This window comes from Chelonia mydas, chromosome 8 (genome assembly GCF_015237465.2).
Source record: "Chelonia mydas isolate rCheMyd1 chromosome 8, rCheMyd1.pri.v2, whole genome shotgun sequence".
Lineage (NCBI taxonomy): Eukaryota > Metazoa > Chordata > Testudines > Cheloniidae > Chelonia > Chelonia mydas.
In genome coordinates, this window is record NC_057854.1 from 51,723,735 (window position 1) to 51,741,420 (window position 17,686).

At 49.8% G+C, this 17,686-nt stretch overlaps 1 protein-coding gene across 1 annotated transcript in view; it reads left to right on the plus strand.

The window, feature by feature from the left end:
• LHX4 (LIM homeobox 4) overlaps positions 1-17,686 on the plus strand; it is a 59,249-nt gene that overhangs the window by 25,954 nt on the left and 15,609 nt on the right. The window lies entirely within an intron of this gene.

The window sequence follows — 17,686 nt, forward strand, 5'->3', positions numbered from 1 at the left end:
AAGGTATTTATAAAGATCCCTCTTCTAAAGTAATCTTGCATCAGATGCACACAGGGTATCGGTGAGATATCTACACGGTACTAAAGGAGTCTTGGGAGAGAACACAGGCCACAAAGGAGTCAGGAATATTTGATTTTAAAAATGTTGCAAAATTCAAGCATGGTCCCGCGCATTCCTTGCCCAACTCTGTCAGGTGGGAGAATAATGAAGCCAGTATTTGTCTAGCAACTCATCCCCCAAATATGGTGACATTTCTCTGATGAATTGTGAAGTGAATAGTATCCCTCCAGCTGTAATCCCAGGTCAGGATTTCCCCTGTCCCCCAACTCCTGGTAAATGGGGTGCAGAGTCTACTGTCTCGCTTTCTTTTTGGATTTCCTTCAAGATGGACTGGAGGCCATTCCCAGACTCACGTGGACATCACTAGACACAGGCATTCAGAGACCCCAGTAACCCCACTTGGTTAGATTGGGTAGTTCCGCTATCTCTGTGCACAGTTTTGCCGATATTGCTAGTTCCATGCCAGGCACCCCACGGCTGCTCTTCGCAGGAGGATGGCACAACAAGGGCACCTAGAAGGTTCAATCCAGGAGGCATTGGTGGTTCTTGGCCTGGGAGGAGTCAGTCCCAAAAGGCTTGGGGGAGCAGGATGAGGCAGGTGGAGAGCGCCCTCTGCTGCACCTCTCGAGGAGGTGCTGCTCATATTCCCTTGTGCCATCTGTCCCAGTGGCTACAGTAGATCTAGCTGAGCTTGGAAGGTGGCCATCTTTAATGGCTGTTGTCATGGCGCTGGCCATTATGAAGGAATGCAGGGTGGCACCGTCTCCTCCTGAGGTGGGGACAGGATGTGTGGCCACGGGATGAAAATGGGGGCAAGAGGGGAAATTGATCCAAAAGGCGATCTTGGCCTCCAAACAGACAGACAGACAGACAGACAGACCAGCATGTGCAGGGCCTGGGTGAGAGTTGGTTAGGAGCACCCCACTCTTTACCAGGATGGAGGCTCAATGAATGAGGGTGAAATCAGTGATGCAATTTTCTGAGTTTTAGAAGAAGTTCAGCCATCCCCACGGAGATTTAATGCAACTTCTCAGAGGGGAGAGGGCATTAAGCGACTCAGCGTGGCCTCTTTCTTCCCCTCCCTCTTGCAGGAGAAGTTGTGGTGGGGGAGGGCACAGATCTTCCTATAGAGGAGAGGCAGGGAATAGGAGAGGAAGACTGGCTCCCTCCCCCAATGCAGCATAGCAAGGGATGTCATCCTATTTGTATTGTGTGTTGATAGTGTAACAAGCTCAGAGCAGCTCCTGGTAGCCTTGACTATTAACTAGGCTGCTCAGCCTAGATTCCTGATGTCGTGGGACTAGCATGCTGGTGTCAATATGTAGGAAAGTGAGAAAGCAGAGCAGAGGCCTGGGCATCAGGTGTCCTGAGTTCTAGTCCCGACTGTGCCTGTGTGGGCAACTCACTTAACTTCTCTGTGTCTGCATTTACCCTACCTGTAGAATGGGGATAAAAAAACCTGCTTGTATCTTAAAGTTGAATTAATAATACTTAGCTCTTGTAGCCTGGTGCTCTTGAATCTGTACATCTTGAGGTGGTTCACGAGCTGTATGGTATTTATTGTCACCACACCCCTGTGCAGCAGGGCAGTGCTAGTATCCCCATTGTACTGCTGGGGAGCTGAGACATAAAGAGGTTAAGTGACCTGCCCAAAGTCAACCAGGAAGTCTGCAGCAGAACAGGGAATTTCTCCCCACGTCCTGGGTCAGACCCTAACCACTGAACCATCCTTCTTCTCAAGTGGTTAATATCTACAATGCACTTGGCATTCCTTGGAAGGAAGATGCCATAGAGATGCTAAGTATAAGCAATAGTACCTTTCAGCCGGGCTCCTAAAGCTCCATTGTGTTAGGATAACACAATGCGCCACCTCCCGGTGAGTGGTTCAGTTGTGTTCAGTTGTGTATCTGGGTGGCAAGGCTGTTTCACAGTGGCTGTGTGTCTCATACATGGGTGTGTAAACATAGCCTGTAGGACAGCTGGATTTGCTATCAGTGTTCAGTCACCATCATCACGGTTGTCTGTTTCAGTGGCAGGAACTGGAGTGACTTTGGTTTGTTACAGGTGTTGCCTGCCCCAAAGAGCTCACGCTAGAGCACTCCAGGTGGACAAAACAGGTGAGGGAGGGGAAGACATGGAGGACGCAATGGCAGTAAACAAATTCAGTGTGTGTGTTAGTTGGGACTCACCACATGCCCGCTGTTGGCAATGTCCTAATCTACCTTCTGCTTGTGCCTGATAACTGTCTCCTAATTTCTGATAACCCTTTGGCCAGGGGTAATAATAGCAGTCCCCTGGCACTTGATATCAGTGTCTTGGTTCTCTTACCCTTCACTCTTTGTACTGTCAGGCCCTGTATTTCATCCCTTGTTATATTTCTGTAGGGCAATTGGGCCAATGTGGATCTTTTTTCCTTTTCAGTCAGTCTTTAAAGCAAGTTTCTCACTCTCTGCAAACACCTCTCTGCTAATCTACTGCACTGCAGATAGTGCATACTGGTTTGGGTGTGCATTAGTTATGTGTATTACAGTAATACCTGGAGGCCCCAGCTAAGTTCAGGGCTCCGTTGTGCTAGGAGCTGTACAAACACATAGTGAGAGACAGTCCCTGCCCCCAAGAGTTTACATGCTAAACAGACAAGACAGACAGAGGGAGGGAGGGGAAAGAGAGATGACTTGCCCTGGATCGCCCAGCAGGTCAGTGGCAGAGGTGGGAACAAAAAGCAGCTCTCCTGAGTTCCAGTTCTGGGCTCTCTCCACCTTTGCCTTGGTAAGCTAATCCTTCGGCACAGAAATGGCTTTTATTCCTAGCTTTGCAACAGACTGACTGCATGCTTTGTTCCAGTCTCATTACTATTCTATGCCTCAGTTTCCCCAGGTTCATAATACCTTGCAGGCATGTTCTGAGAGTTAGTTCACGAACTTTTTGTAGAGTGTTTGGAGACATAAGGATGGAGCATGATGTAGACGTATTATTACGGACAAAATTCATTGGGGATTCTGTGATGGTCAAATTGTGATTATGCACATTTCACTTCTGGCATTTTGAACAAGATTTAAAAAAATGACTCACAATTTTCAGTCTCTGTTTTTGACATGCCCAGTTTGCAACATCTTAAAAGGCGGCCTCAGTTCAGAAAACACTGAGTCCTCTAAAAAAGCAAGTCCCTCTGAGGTGCCTCAAGCTGGGCCCCCCAAAACAGAGACCCTGAATGTTGTGAGTCACTTTTGAAAATCTTGGCCTTTATCAGATTTCCTTCAGACTTAGCAAACAAATTTCAATCTGGTTTAAGAACAAGTCTGCCAATTTACAGCCCCAAAGGAAAGTTCTTGCTGCAGTAATGAGGGTGAATGGGAGATTGGGGGAGAACTGTGAATGCAGGGCCTTTGACTGGAGCTGTGGTTGCAGCTCTATTTGTGGACTAGCTACCTGGGCTAGCCAGAGCTCTTAGGTATTACTTGTTCAGGGATCAGGGCAGAGTTTTATGGACGTTTGTGTTGATTTGGGAGCTCTAGTCTGAGAGTTTAAAAGACGAGTCACTGTCATGGATCCCTTTTAACCCCTCCTCACCCCGCAAATGAGCGCTGTTTCCACCAGCTAAACTGCTGACACATGCCTCATGCCCCTCGCTACTCAAGTCTGCGTTGTGTGCTTGGCATTGAGATGGCGGAGACAACAGAAAGATTCAAGAGGGTCCATTTTCCTGCAGAATTATCTGTGTCCAGCTCCCTCTGGAAATCGTGATCGGCCGTGTGGAGATGCACACAAGAGCAAAGGTGCCAGGGTGCAGGTAGACAAGCGCCAGCGTAGGCAGGTTTGATTTTTTGGCATGCTAGAGTGCTCTCTCTCTGAGCACACTGGTGTCAGGGCCTAATCTTGCTGTCATTGAGTCAGTGGCCCGAAGTTAGATCCCACATGTTACTGGGCTGGTGGGTAGCTCTGCTCTGCCCTGGAGGAGCCTTGCTTCGGGTTTGCAATGCCAGTCTGTCATTCCCCACCAGCCAAGTGGCATCCACGGAACAAACATCTGACAGTGGCAATCGTGGGCCAGGAAAAGGGAGGAAAATGTTGGCTGTGAAGAGTTCACGGAATTTCAGTAACCAGCTGTGAGTTGTGGAAATGGGAAATCAGATGTAGTATATGGTGTGGGTTTCAGAGGGGTTTCTTGGCTGGGATCGGAGTGAGCTTTGCCAACACAGGTGGTGGATTTATACCTGCTCTGGGTCTCTCATATGACAGTCCAATGAGATTTTAAGCAAATGGGGTTTCTTAAGTTCCTTGCCTCCTGAAATTATCCCTGAGGATCCCAGTTCTTTAGAGCCCTACAATTCTCACTCTTTGGCTAAGACGGTGTTCCCAGTGATGGCACTGCTGTATTTATGTGTGTGAACAAGATATGTCTACAGATCTGTGCTGGGTGTATACACAGAGGGCGCTGCTGGATGAGGTAGGGGGTGCAGCATCTGGTGTTGGCCACGGTTGGAGATGGGATACTGGACTAGATGGACCGTGTTCTGATCCAATTTGGTAACTCAGGTGTTCTTAGATGTAGTGTTGCTGGAGGTGTGTAGGGCTTATTTCTCCATGGCCATATCCCCAGGGACTGCATGTGGTCTTGTGAGATCTCACTGATAAACAACATCTGGTATGGTCAGTGCTGGGCTGGGAGACCAAGTGGGTTGGTCATGAGCAATGCCTTAGCACGGTATTAGGGGGCACTGAGCTGCTGGCAATGCCCTCTTTTGGCTGAAACATGAGACTGCGGTCCAGATCACTCATGCCAGTAAAAGTCCAAGACTGTAGCAGTTTTTGTAAGTGTGCTAACCTGGCTGCCTGACCAAATTCCATCTTGGGTGACTACCTTCTGGCTCCCAATATCCCCTCGGCATAAAAGTCAGGTAGCACCTTTTAATTAGTTTCTTGTATGGAGTGCTGCTGAACTGAATTTGGTGCCTTTGAAGTGACTGCTGCCTTCTGCCCCAGAGGTGGCTGCATGTTGATGATGGATGAAGTGATTCCTATATTAATGAAATTGGGCTTTGATTCTGTAAAGCACCTAACGTTTGTGAAAGATGATGTATACATCAGCTGATATGATATGTAGCAAGGCTTGGTGTGTGTGCAGAGAAACTGCTCCGTGAGTGTGAGTGCAGGAGCACTACTTTGAATGTGACCTGCTGACACAGTGGACACTGCTCGATAAATGTGTGGGGCAGCTCTGCTGGATGGAGGGCCAGACGCAGAGAGGGGCGGCTAGCTGGGTGGCTGGACATACAGAGGCTGGGCCAATGCTGAGTGCTGTGAGGGAGTGGCACTGTTGGAGGTGCCTGCGTTTGAAGATGGCGGCATGGCTGCAGGGACTTGGCAAAGGGAAGCAGGGCACAGCTACATGGCATAAGGCTGTGTCATTTCTTTATGTACGTGGCAAGTCCCTATACGTTTGCGGCGCTGCCGAAGTCACAGGCGTCCGGCGACAACGATACCCCATCATTTTATTTCTTTTAGAAGGGGCAGCATGTCATCGGTTCATCTGCTCCACTGGAAACCTTTGTTAAGCAGAATGATCTTGTGCCTTTCATCATATGGCATCCCAAAGCACTTTACTGATTGCTTGTACAAATGATAGGGAAAATCACTTTGTACAGATCTGACGTGCAGCCACCTCTGGGGTGAAATGCAACTGCTGTTTGACAGCATACAGCAACACTGCGCGACAATTTGGAACAGACAGGCAGAATGCCATATCCAACTGAAAGGCCAGAGGAGTTTAGAGAGGCGGAATGTAATTGCCCAAGTTGGAATTTGGCTGGCACTGGAGCTAATACCCGCTGAGCTTGTGCCAAATGTCATGGCATAGGATCTTAAATTACCACAAGGGGTCAGGCTCTCAGAGTTATATCCCACCTGCAAGATGGCCTTTCCAATGGCTGTACACTGCTAGAGCCATTGGATACACCCAATACAGGCAGAATACACTGTCCATGGTTAGGTCACCGTTGGAAATACAGAGCTTCTAGAAGTGACTCTGCTTCCTGGGGAGATTGAAGAGGGACCCCCACTGGATCCCTGAGCTGAAGGAATGCCTCCCTCCTCGTGCACACACTCTCACCCCTGGAGTCCAGGCATGGTAATCCTTTCCAGATGCAGTCCCTCTATCAGCCCTGTGTATTCATTCAGGATTTCAGGGGCAGTGCCAGCAATGCATGGTCTGCCTGCAAAACCATTTGTTGTAGGGCCTCTGGCTGCAGTGGCCTAGAGTCAAGGCGTGTTCCCTCGCCCACTCCAAATTCCTTTGTTCATAGGTGGGGTGTGCTCAGGTAATGTAAATCAGGGCCGCTCCACTGAGGCCAGCATGTCCAGAAGCGGTGTGTGTGGGACTAGATAGAGAATTAGGGCAGAGGATGGCTGGAGGTTTCCTGTTGCACAGGAGAACGGGAGGCACTCACAGTGTTCTTCAGCCATGGCTGGTATATCGCCCAACATCCAAGGGGCCGCACTTATCATGACCCCCATGTTTCAACCTCTCCCTGGTGGGACCAAGCCCCTGAACACCAAGAAGCCACCTGCTGCTCCAGGAGTATGGTCGGGACTGGGCCGGCTGGTTCTGCCTGTGGGGTGGGAATGGGGGTGTGGATGCGAAGATTGTCATGAGCTCCAGGGCTGGGTGAAGGGATCTGTTCCATTGTGTGTGCTGCATTTTGTGCAGGTGCCCACAGGCCATGCACGGGGAAGGACTGTGTGACAGGCACAGCTTATAAAGCCCCAGGCAGATCAATAAGAATCCCTGTATTTTATTCTTTTCCCTTGAAGTCAGATACCTCTTGCCTGCACCTTGTTGGCATTAATCCACTCCGTTATCCAGGGGCTTAATATCCTCCTCACTTCTCCAGCTGTGTGTGTCTCTCCCGGGGGAGAGCCGAAATGGCTGTCCAGGCTGTCCAGCAGAAATGAGTGCTTGGGTTTTGTTTGCTTACAATCCCTTTAGCGGTGTTACGTCAGGCCATTTTTAGTGTCGTGTTCGGGACAGTGGGGGCTGTTAATGAATGCATTGCTCTAGGGTCTCAGCCTTCAGCATGGAGCCCTATCTCTGGGCATCTATCTTCCATCCAGCCCACTCTCCCCACCGGGATATCTGACCACCTTACAAATCTCCCTGACTGGTGGGCTAGATAGAGCCTTAAAATCTCTCTTGCCTCGCCCTTAACATACAAGAAAAAGCCATATTTCCCCCCTCTTCTTTTTGCTCTTCCCTCCTGCCCTCATCAGGCTGATATTTAAATTGGGCACTTTGTGGTCGGGCTAGAGACTGGCACCTTTTATCTAGTTCAGCGTTTCTCAAACTGTGGGTCGGGACCCCAAAGTGAGTCATGACCCCGTTTTAATGGGGTCACCAGGGCTGGCGTTAGACTTGCTGTGGCCTGGGGCCAAAGCCTGAGCCCCATCGACCGGGGCCGAGGGCTTCAGCCCTGGGTGGCTAAGCTCAGGTTACAGGCCCCATACCTAGGGCTGAAGCCCTTGGGCTTTGGCTTTGGCCCCCACACCTGGGGCGGCGAGGCTCGGGCGGTCTCAGGCTTTGGTTCCCCCCTCCTGGGGGTTGTGTAGTAATTGTTGTTGTCAGAAGGGGGTCGCAGTGCAATAAAGTTTGAGAGTCCCTGATCTAGTTGTATGAAGACTAATGGTGCTTCTGCTTGTGCATAAACTGTATGGGACACTGGAAAAGGCAGTGTAGGGCGGTGCTGCCTCCTACAGGTGAGAAATGCATTCTTGTACCTTATTGCAACTCCCTCTCTCCCCCCAGTTTATGGTGTGTCATACTGAAATGTTCTGGTCTTCAAATACTGCTGGCCACATGCGAGTTGATGTAGGCTATAAAATATTGCAACAATCCAGCAATGTTTGCATTGAAATAGCAACTTCCTGTGCAAGGTTTTGAAAGAGCTTCACAAACATTAAGAGCCTGATCCATGGCCCACTGGCCAGACTCTCATTGATTTCAGTGCGGGGCAGGCCCGAAGTTTGTGAGCCTCCGTCCCAGCATCCCTGCAAGGTTGGTAAAGACTATTAGCCCCAGATGTGGAAACAGAGAATTGAACGGTCCTGCTCACACTCTGACTACTGCCCTGATTTTGTAACTGGTTATGGGTACCACCAGCTAATTCAAAGTCACCTGGTTTGGTGTGTGTCACCTTCACAACCATGTTGTCACATCCACCTCTGGTTCTGTGCTCAGTGATGGTTCCTAAGAGTACATGTGGGGCATTCTATCCCATAGCGCCCCAGCAACTGCCTCTGACAAGGTCTGGGGGGTTGCTGATGAGTCCTACCTGTCACCTTGGTTTATATGCTCTCTTAAATCCCCTCACAGTGGCTATTTGGTGTCATGGAGACCTTCCTGCCTCTTCATGCTGCAGCACTCTCCAGCTTCTCTGTTATGCCCCGACACGGAGCAGGGCAGACATGGCACCAGCCCACAGAGCTCTCTTGGGTGTTACCTGGAAAGGAAACCGAGGCAAAGAGCTCAATAGATTCATCTTAACAAAGAGAAGGTTAAGGGGTGACTTGATCACAGCCTAGAAGTATCAACATGGGGAACAAATCATTAAAAATAGGCAGAAAAAGGCCTAATATGATCCAATGGCTGGAAGTTGAAGCTAGACAAATTTGGACTGGAATAAGGTGTACATTTTTAACAGTGAGTAATTAACCATTGGAACAATTTCCCCAGGGTCATGGTGGACTCTCCATCACTGACCATTTTTAAATCAAGATTGGATATTGTTCTAAAAGATCTGCTCTAGGGATTGTTTGGGGGGCTTTCTCTGGCTGGTGCTATCCAGGAGGCCAGACTAGATGATCACAATGGTTCCTTCTGGCCTTGGAGTCTATGACTTTCTGGAGTAAAGAGGCTTGTGCCTGTCTTCCTTGCTGTACTAGATGGTGCAAAGGGCAGTTTTTGAGCCAGGCTGAGCTCTGCCACCTGTGGGACAATGCTGTGGCTGTCTTGACTGGCGGCAACAATGGAGGCTGACCAAGCCAGTTGTTTTGACACAGCCTTTCTGTGCTGACAGTTGTCATGGAACACAAATCCACCCGTACGGGAGGTAATGCTCCCCCCCACCCCCCATGCACAAGAGGATTGCTATAGTACTCTAGAGACTGGCCATCAACACAACTGTTGCTCCCTGACAGAGTTCTGCAGCATTGGGAAGACCTGCGGGGCAGAAGCTGAGCTGGATAAGAAGCAAATGCTGACCCACGTGATCAAGGTTGCCTTTGCTCCTGAAACCATGAAGGGCTTTGAATGATCTCGGGGTTCCCAACTGGTGCCGGGGACGGATGGAACTTGCTTCTCAGCCTCTCTCTCTTCCCAATCGTCCCCAGGAGTTCTACACCCATAAGCCATGCAGGCTGTGTTAGTCACAGAGGGGGCTTCAAGGACTGGCAAATCCACCAAGGGTCACGATGCAACAACATTGAAGGAATCTCGTCTGCACAGAGAGGCATCGGCAGGGATACTCTTTCCCCCAGGCAGCAGGGACATGACTGGTGGTCACATCAGCTGGGACTCATTTGGACCCTGCCAGCCTTTGCTAGCCTGGCTGATGGAGCCAGGCCCCAGTTATGAGGATGCTGACAAATGGATAGCAGTTGAGGGTGCAGTGTCTCTGGGAGACAGGGGGGGCAGGCCAGCGTCCTGCAGAGGTGGAGTGTCAGTGAACTGAGATACAAATTGTTGCTGCTGGTTGTGTGCTCCAGAACCTCTGGGAATAGACAGGATAGAACTATAGGGGCTGCTCATGGCCTTGTGGATAAGGTGGCCCTAGGACTCAGGATTCAGTCCCCGCTCTGCCCCAGACTTACTGTCATCTTATCAGTCTGTGCTTCAGTTCCCCTTTTGCCCAATGGGGGTGGTTATTAAAGCTGGGCAGATTTTCCTGGCCTGTGAGAGTTTTCAAAACGTTTTCCCATCCTGAAGCGGAACAAAAAGTTGAAATCTTGAAAACTTTCATAATCCAAGAAGCCACAAACCATTTGGACTGTGGCTGATGAAATGTTTCCTTCTGATCATTTCAAAATGTTTCATTTCAGTTCTGACCGTTGAAATGTTTTAGTCTTTTTTTTTTCAACTGTAAATTGAATCCCCAAGCAGCTCTAATACTTAGCCCTCCTCCCTTCCATCTTAGATTGTCAGCTCGTTAGGCCGGGGCCTGATTTCCTCCTGGTCTGTCTCTGTGTGCACAGCATATAGCACAAAGGGGCCCCCCGACCTTGGCTGTGGCATCTCAGTGCTCAGTCTCAGCCCGTCTGGAGTCCTGCGCCCTCCGCTGCCATGAGAACAAGGCAGGCAAGCCAGATAGCAGGTGCTCTGTGCTGGTACTTTGCTCACTCTGCTGCTTTGGGGAAGACAGGGGAAGTGGAGTGAAAACTCCATGCTGATGTGCTTGTGTCACATACCTTTAATTAATTTGCCTTTTAAAAACTGATTGATCTGATGTCAGGCAATCATTGCTGTATGTAATCACAAATGAAGTATTTACTTAGCAGTGTTTCCTGGCCTTTGATATACTCTGACAAGGGCTATTAAAGAACATGACTTTTTATTAGAATAGAAAAAGTGCAGAACATTTTTCACACTGTCCAAAGGGGGCAAAAAGATACATTGAAGTGCAGTTATGCTTCGTGCTTTCAGGAGGTAGGTGGCAGCTGTTGGAAGGTTTGTGTCCTCGCAGTGCCCACAGGAACCAGTTCTGAGTACTGGCACGGGGCAGCAGTGTGAGAAGAAAGGAACTGGATATTGTTGCCATTGCACATGGGCAGGCTGCAGATGCTAGCTGGGGCTTGAGAGCTTGGGAGGAGGTGTGCTAGAGACTCCATCATCATTTATAGCTGTGTCTCAAACTGCTGAATCCAGTCTCTCTCTTGGGCCTCCGTCTCCTCCTGCCTGCCTTCCTCCTTCCCCTACTCCCACCTGTATTTGGCCTCCTCTTCTGTCCTTCCCTCTGGTCCAGTGTGGCCTCCTACTGGTCCGAAAAGGTGAGCATGCAGTCATCTCCTGGCCCCATCAGGGACCACATGGAGTCAGAGATGAGTTCCTCAGTGTTCTTTGCTGTCTTGTGTCTCGGGGTTGTCGGTGCCTCTGAACTTTTGGTAGATCTTTGCTTTGAGCCAGCCCCTGCAGTGGATGGTCCCTGTGCCCTGCTTGGCATGGTGCCTTCATCAGGTTGCCATGAATGTTGGCTTTCTGTGGGCAAAGTTCCACTGGGAGTTATTCACTGTGGGTGGGACTCACACCTATTCAAAGGGGCAGCACAAGCCTAAGGACCACTGAGGTTGCACCGAAGTTCTTCAGGTTCTCTGCACAAGGGCAAATTTCCAGCCAGGCAGCCCTGTCTATGGGCTGTTGTTCCCCTGGTCAGAGCTGTGACCTCGACTCTCCTTATGTATTCATTTTCTATAAAGACACTTCTCTTGACTGCCAACCGTTCACTTGCTTCCCACCAAAGCTGGCTTGTCAGAGCTATCCATGACTTCCAAGCAAGGTTAGTGCCGGGGAGGGGGTGCTTGTTTTAATGTGCTGAAGCCTACGGCCGCCCTGACATTACCAAATGTTCCTCCAGATGCCTGTGGCCTAATCTACCATAAGGCTGCCAGGAAACCAGACCACAGTGCAGTTGGGCTGCTCAGGGTTTTTATGACCAATGAGCTAAGCAGAAAGCCCGGGTGTCGTATTCAGGTTCAGCGGGGAAATATTCACTGCCTGTGACCCTGGTACGTCAGCTTGAAGAGTAGGTGTCTGAAAAGTTCTCTGTGAATCCTGTTAAAGATCAGAGGCTACAAACTAAGGTCACCCTGTACATGGACTAGATCAGTGAGACGCAGGGTATCTGCACTGCAATCAGAGGCGTGACTGTAGCATGTGTAGACAGGCCCAGCTCGCTTTGATCGACCTAAGGCAAATAACAGTAGCAGCAACACCACAGCTGCAGGAGCAGCTTGACATGTGCAGAGGGTGTAAAAAGCGTGCCCTGCTGCAGCTTCATTGCTATCCTTATTTGAGCTAGCTAGATCCAAACCGGCTTGGGTGTGTCTACAGGTGCTGCAATCACACTGCTGCTTGCGGTGTAGACACACCCTATAGAAAGGAACAGGGCCGCAAAGCAGCAATTGGTGCCCCAAGCCAGTTTCTCAGATCAGTCAAATCACTTGTTGACTATAACACAGTCCTGGTTTGTTTGTGTTTAAATGTGTGGCTTGAATTTCCTGGTAGGGGGAACTGGAGCCAGTCAGCTTTGTAGGGCTCGATTCCCTCCTGGTCAATGAGCCCTCTGCAAAGTGACTGTAAAACGCTACTGAATGGGAATGGTGTAAATGACTAAGCAAGGCAGGGGAGAAGCCAGGCTGCAATATTTAAGGACAGAATATATGCTTGTATCAGATGCTGCTTTTGCCACCATGAGTGCTGGGGACTACAGTTGGTGTGGAGGCAATTTTCTCATTCTGTGAGCTTTGGTGACGGGAGAAGGGGATTGTCATTGAACCTTAAAATGAACGCTCATTGCTTGGCTATATGGTGCATTGAGTAGAGGTGTGGGGGGTGGGAGGGTTTTCTGGGCTGTGCAATTGCAGGGTGGGGATAGTAGAGGGTAGACGCTTCCAACCCCAAAAGAGGACAGGTCCACCAATAGTGCGCATGCACCAAGAGTCATGGCTATGTTACTGCTGCCCACACAGCACTGTCCATACCCTCCTGTCCCAGTCCCCCTCCCCACCCGCCCCATACACAGACTACACAGAGCTGGTGGCACTATAACTGAGTCAGCAAGAACCTTATCTTGTTGCCAGACCACTTCCTCCACCACCCCACTGAGTTTGACTTCCTGTTGTCTACAAGGTTAATGGCTCTGGTGGTCTGGCACCAAGTCCAGCTCACCAGACTAGGGACAGCCTGTCTGCTGGTGGCAGGAGACCTCAACCAAGTCCTTCAGCCAACTGTATTGCACCTTTATAGACTTTATATTCACATTGTCTGCTGGATCCTGCTGTCAGCTAGGTGATCAGAGACCTGCTGATGCACCTTCTGATTGTATCTGGCTGGTTCCCAGATAGCCAACAAGGTCTTAATCTCCCTCTTGGACCAGGCTTTTCCACAGGGGAGGGGTTGCTCTGCAGCTCATGATATTGAGATGTTGGAACAATGATGTAAGTGCTACGTCCAGCAAAAACTTGCTGTAAATTTGAAACAGGTTCATGGCATGTGACTGATACATGACCTTCTGGAGTAGTTCATGCTAAGCAGAATAGTATCCCTAAGAGGTAGGAGGTAAGGCAAACAGGGCCCAATCCAGTGCCCATTATGGTCAATAGAAAGACACACTGAATCCAGTGAGGTTGGCTCAGGCCCATGGAATGGCACTGGTGTCTTGGAGAAAAGTGCACTCCGGGAGGGCTAACAGAGTCAGGGGAGGAAGGATGCCCGGCCTTACCAGGTGCAATAACTTGGGCAGGAGTGCTAGCACACAGCAAAATAACCAAGTGCCTACCGCCACCCTATGCCAGAGTAGGCTGTCAGCAGGAGTCACCCCTTCTTACCTGATTGTTGGATAGGGCCTAAATGACGTACCAAGGTGGCAGTCTTAGAGGAGGGAGTAGAACCAGCGTTTCAGTGACAAGCGTGTCGAGCTCTCTGGAAATCATGTTAGCACCAATATTTTCCATCCGTTTGGTGGTGCGTTTTCCAGCCACGCACTGGGATTCTCGTTGAACATTTCAGTGCTCAGTGGGGCCAATGCACTCCCCTTTCTCCACCCCAGAGCTGAGTTCAGATCTTTTCTGTGTCACTCACAAGCTGATATGAGCCTGGCATCTCACCCTCCCAGCCATCTGTTGACATCACACAAGTTTGGCACAGTTCAGCCCAGTGGATGGCTTCTGATGAGGGGAGAGCCGGGGCTGGGAAATAGCTGGATGCTGTTGGTCAGGATGAGCTGCATTGGCAGAGCAGGGGAGAGGCCCAGGATTGGGATAGCAACGGCTCCTGCTGGTCAGAAGTTAGATGCACTAGCAGAGATGTGTTGGGAAGTTTGCATCTCCTCCTCTTGTCACTCCCAGCAGCTCCTCCTTTTCCTGGGTGCCATACTCACTCTTGTTTCAAAAAGCATTTGATATTGCTCGCACTATCCACCCTGAGAACTAGAAATCTTGGGCCAAGTACATCCCTGGTAGCTCGAGTGGCTTTGAGGGAGTCACACCAGTGCCATAGTTAGACCATCAACCCAAGTGAAGTGAAAGGCTCAGTTATTTCCCTGACAACACAAGGCGATATCCGTCAGTGAGCTGAATTTCTCTGGGCTCTGCCGTCAGTTTATTTCAGTGAAGCCACAATTTAGCATGTTGCATATGAAGGGCTGAATCTTGAAACTAAAGTTTTCCTTTATTTATTTCCACATAACCCCCACCTAAGAAAGCAAAAGGCAGGGGAGCAGGTGTCCCATGGAACCTGAAGTTCCCATAACCCCCCATGCGGTGTATTATTGCTATGCACTCTGTTGTTCTGATTTGTAATCTCCAGGGGGTTCCTATTTGCTTGTGATCCAGTCTTTAGTTTCCAATCTATCTCTACGCCATCTGCCTTGGCTTTTTGTAAGGCTCCAGTCACTGTGATCTCTAACTACTGGGTGCTTCTCTGTTACTGTCTGGCAGCTGCTGTTATGGGTTAGCATTTATATTGCAGTGGTGTGTAAAGGCCTCAGCCAGGCTGGGTACCATTGTGCTGGATGCTCTACAAACACATAAGAAATGACCATCCCTACTAAAGAGCTTGCCTCGCTGGGCAGCTGTAGGCCCTCTGTGGTTGTGGAGATGTGGCGGGAGAACCAGTCCTTGCCCTGAAGAGCTTACAGTCTAAACATGTCGGGCAGGAGGGGAAACAGAGGGACAGGGAGGAGAAGTGACTTGCTCATGGTCACACAGCACGTTAGTAGCAGAACTGCAAACTCAGGTCTCTCAGCTCCCCTGTGGATTTAGGTGGCTCACATTAGACATCCACGTTTAGCTATTTAGGCCTCGAACGTTGACCTCAGCATGGCCATGGTTCACTCGTAGCCTTTGCGTGGGTAGGGGGAACATTTTAAAAAAACTGTAAAAGGCTACATTAGTGATTGAAACCAGTCACGTTCAGTCAGCAGCTGTAACGATTTGTAGGAGAGAGGCACGAAGCCCCCATGGTCCTGCATGACTCGACCCAAGCAGCCAGGGCTGGTAGGATAAGTTGTGTGAGGTCTTGTGTGCACAGAGAAGTTAGTGCACAGTACGCTAGGGTGTGACCTGAAAGTGCATTAAGCTACAGACCACACTCTGAGTGCACAGTAAGCGTGTCCACACGGGGAGGCAGTACAGCTGACCCTGTGTGACCATTCATAGCTACTCTGCACTAACCACGGCAGGCTATTTGCCCATGTTCCCACGCCCTGCGTCAGACTTTAAGTGGCTAATTGAAAAATACAACTAAGAAAAGAATAACCTCACAAATAAAAAAACTCAAAGAAGGAAATCAAATGCAAAAAAATTCAAGTTACCATAATGGGCTGTGTGTGCACACACCACTTTTTCCAGTGGAAACTTTCACGTTCAAACAGCCTCGTGAACTGGCCCGCGCTGCCCACTTGTGCCGTTTCCCAGTCCAGTGGCTCGATGACTGCTGACTGGTGTCAGCTGTATGCCATAAAATCTACAGCGCATGCACAACGTGGCTGAGTTAAAGTTGCTGTTGCCGCCTTAGCATTGTATTTCCTGACCTTTTATTTTTCAAAGTGTGCATCCTGAATGTTGCTTTATACGGCAATTGTACACACAGCAGATATATGTGCTCAGCGCACGCCGGCTGGTATGGCGGGGAATGGGGGAAAAACTGCAGGCACCCACATGCACTCTGCACCAGTGGGAACACTGACACACCGCGCCCCTGCCCGCCCCCCCGCCCCAGCCCCATAGGCGAGGGCACCTTGACACTGAGTTTAGCACTCCACAGAATTGCCTTTGGCCTAAGCTGTGTGGGGAATGACTTAGCACATCCACCACATGCCCTGGTCCTCCCCCGCTGGCCACGTTCCCTGTCTGGGCTGTGCTTACTAGTTTGCCTTGAGCCCCTATTACTGGTGTCTTGTGCTACTGTGTCCCCCCCCCCAAATCGCGGACGCTGAATAGAGCTGTGTGGGTGTTGGTGCGTGAGCAAGCAGGGGTTGCAAGGTGTCTAGTGTAGAAACGGAGTTTATAAGGGAATCAGACGAGAGGGGAAGCCTTATTACTGACAGTGGATTGTGTAACTGCACAGTACAGGAGCTGCAGCGCTGGGGGAGCCCTAGAGAGAGACTTTCCTGGGCAGGCAGGACATGAAAGATGAGCTGAAGCTGCTTTCGCTAGCCAGTGGTGTAAATCCTACAATCAGGGAAATTGCTTCTATTGCTAAAAATTGTGGTGGTGCAGTCCATTTATTTTTCATTTTTCTTGTGCTCTCGCGACCCCCCTGGCATGAATCACTGTCTGCATGTCGATTAAATTTACACCAGACATTATCTTTCATGGCTCTAGTGCACGTATGTAAACTGTGCTTTTGGCCACTGCCATTCCGCAGCTCAGTGGTTTGCCCGTTGTTTGCGACCCGGACTGCACTTACCCCCAGGAAATCAGTCCTTTGCTAGGAAAATGCTCTGCACCGCATTGTTTGTGATGTTCCTGTGAGCCTCACCATGGGAATGAGCTCACACTCTGGTAACACCTAGTGCTCCAGAGCAGAAAGAAGGGGAGGAATGAGCCACCCCATCAAGAGCCAGTCGGAGCCAGTCATTGGATTGAGTCACCTTTTTCACCCCCTTCAGGAAACATTTTGGTTTCTTCACTGGTTACTTACATTTGATTTTTAAAAATGGTATCATAGCTATATGCACCTGAGGCAATGCTGTCTCATGGGTAGGGCCCTGGCCGAGGCATCTGGAGACTTAGCTACTAACCTGCTGTGCGACCTTAAGACAAGTCACTGTTCTGTGCCTCAGTTTCCCCTCCTGCCCTTTGTCAGTGTTGTCTATTTAGATTCTAAGGTCTTTGGAGAATGGACTGTCTCTTGCTCTGTGTATGTACAGCACCTGGCACACCAGGCCCTGGTCTCATTTGGGGCAGCTGTAAGTGCTACTGCAGTACTAATATATAATACATGTGACAGTAAACAAGATCAAGTTCAACCCTGCTATTAAACAAGCCATTGGGCTGTCCTCCTGCTCATGGTGGTTGTCTCAGAAGCCATAGTGCTACAACTGCAGAGTTGGCTAGTTTTGTAGTTAGATCTGACCTCAGAGGGCCTGGTTCCCATCGCACTTATTGTTGTACCAACTGGGCGTAACTCCAGGGAAGTCGGTTGTGCTGGTGTCAGACTGGTACGTGAGGTCAGAATCAAGCCCAGGGTATTTAATGACAGATGTTGTGAAGCCTGCAACAGATGTGGTGTTTTTAAACATGGGTAACAAGCTGGATTTAAACAATAGTCTGTATCCATATGCCCAGTCCAACCTAGACAGCCTCCCCCCACTCAGGCACCCCAGCACATGTAGTCAAATGCACGTGGAGCTGTACACCT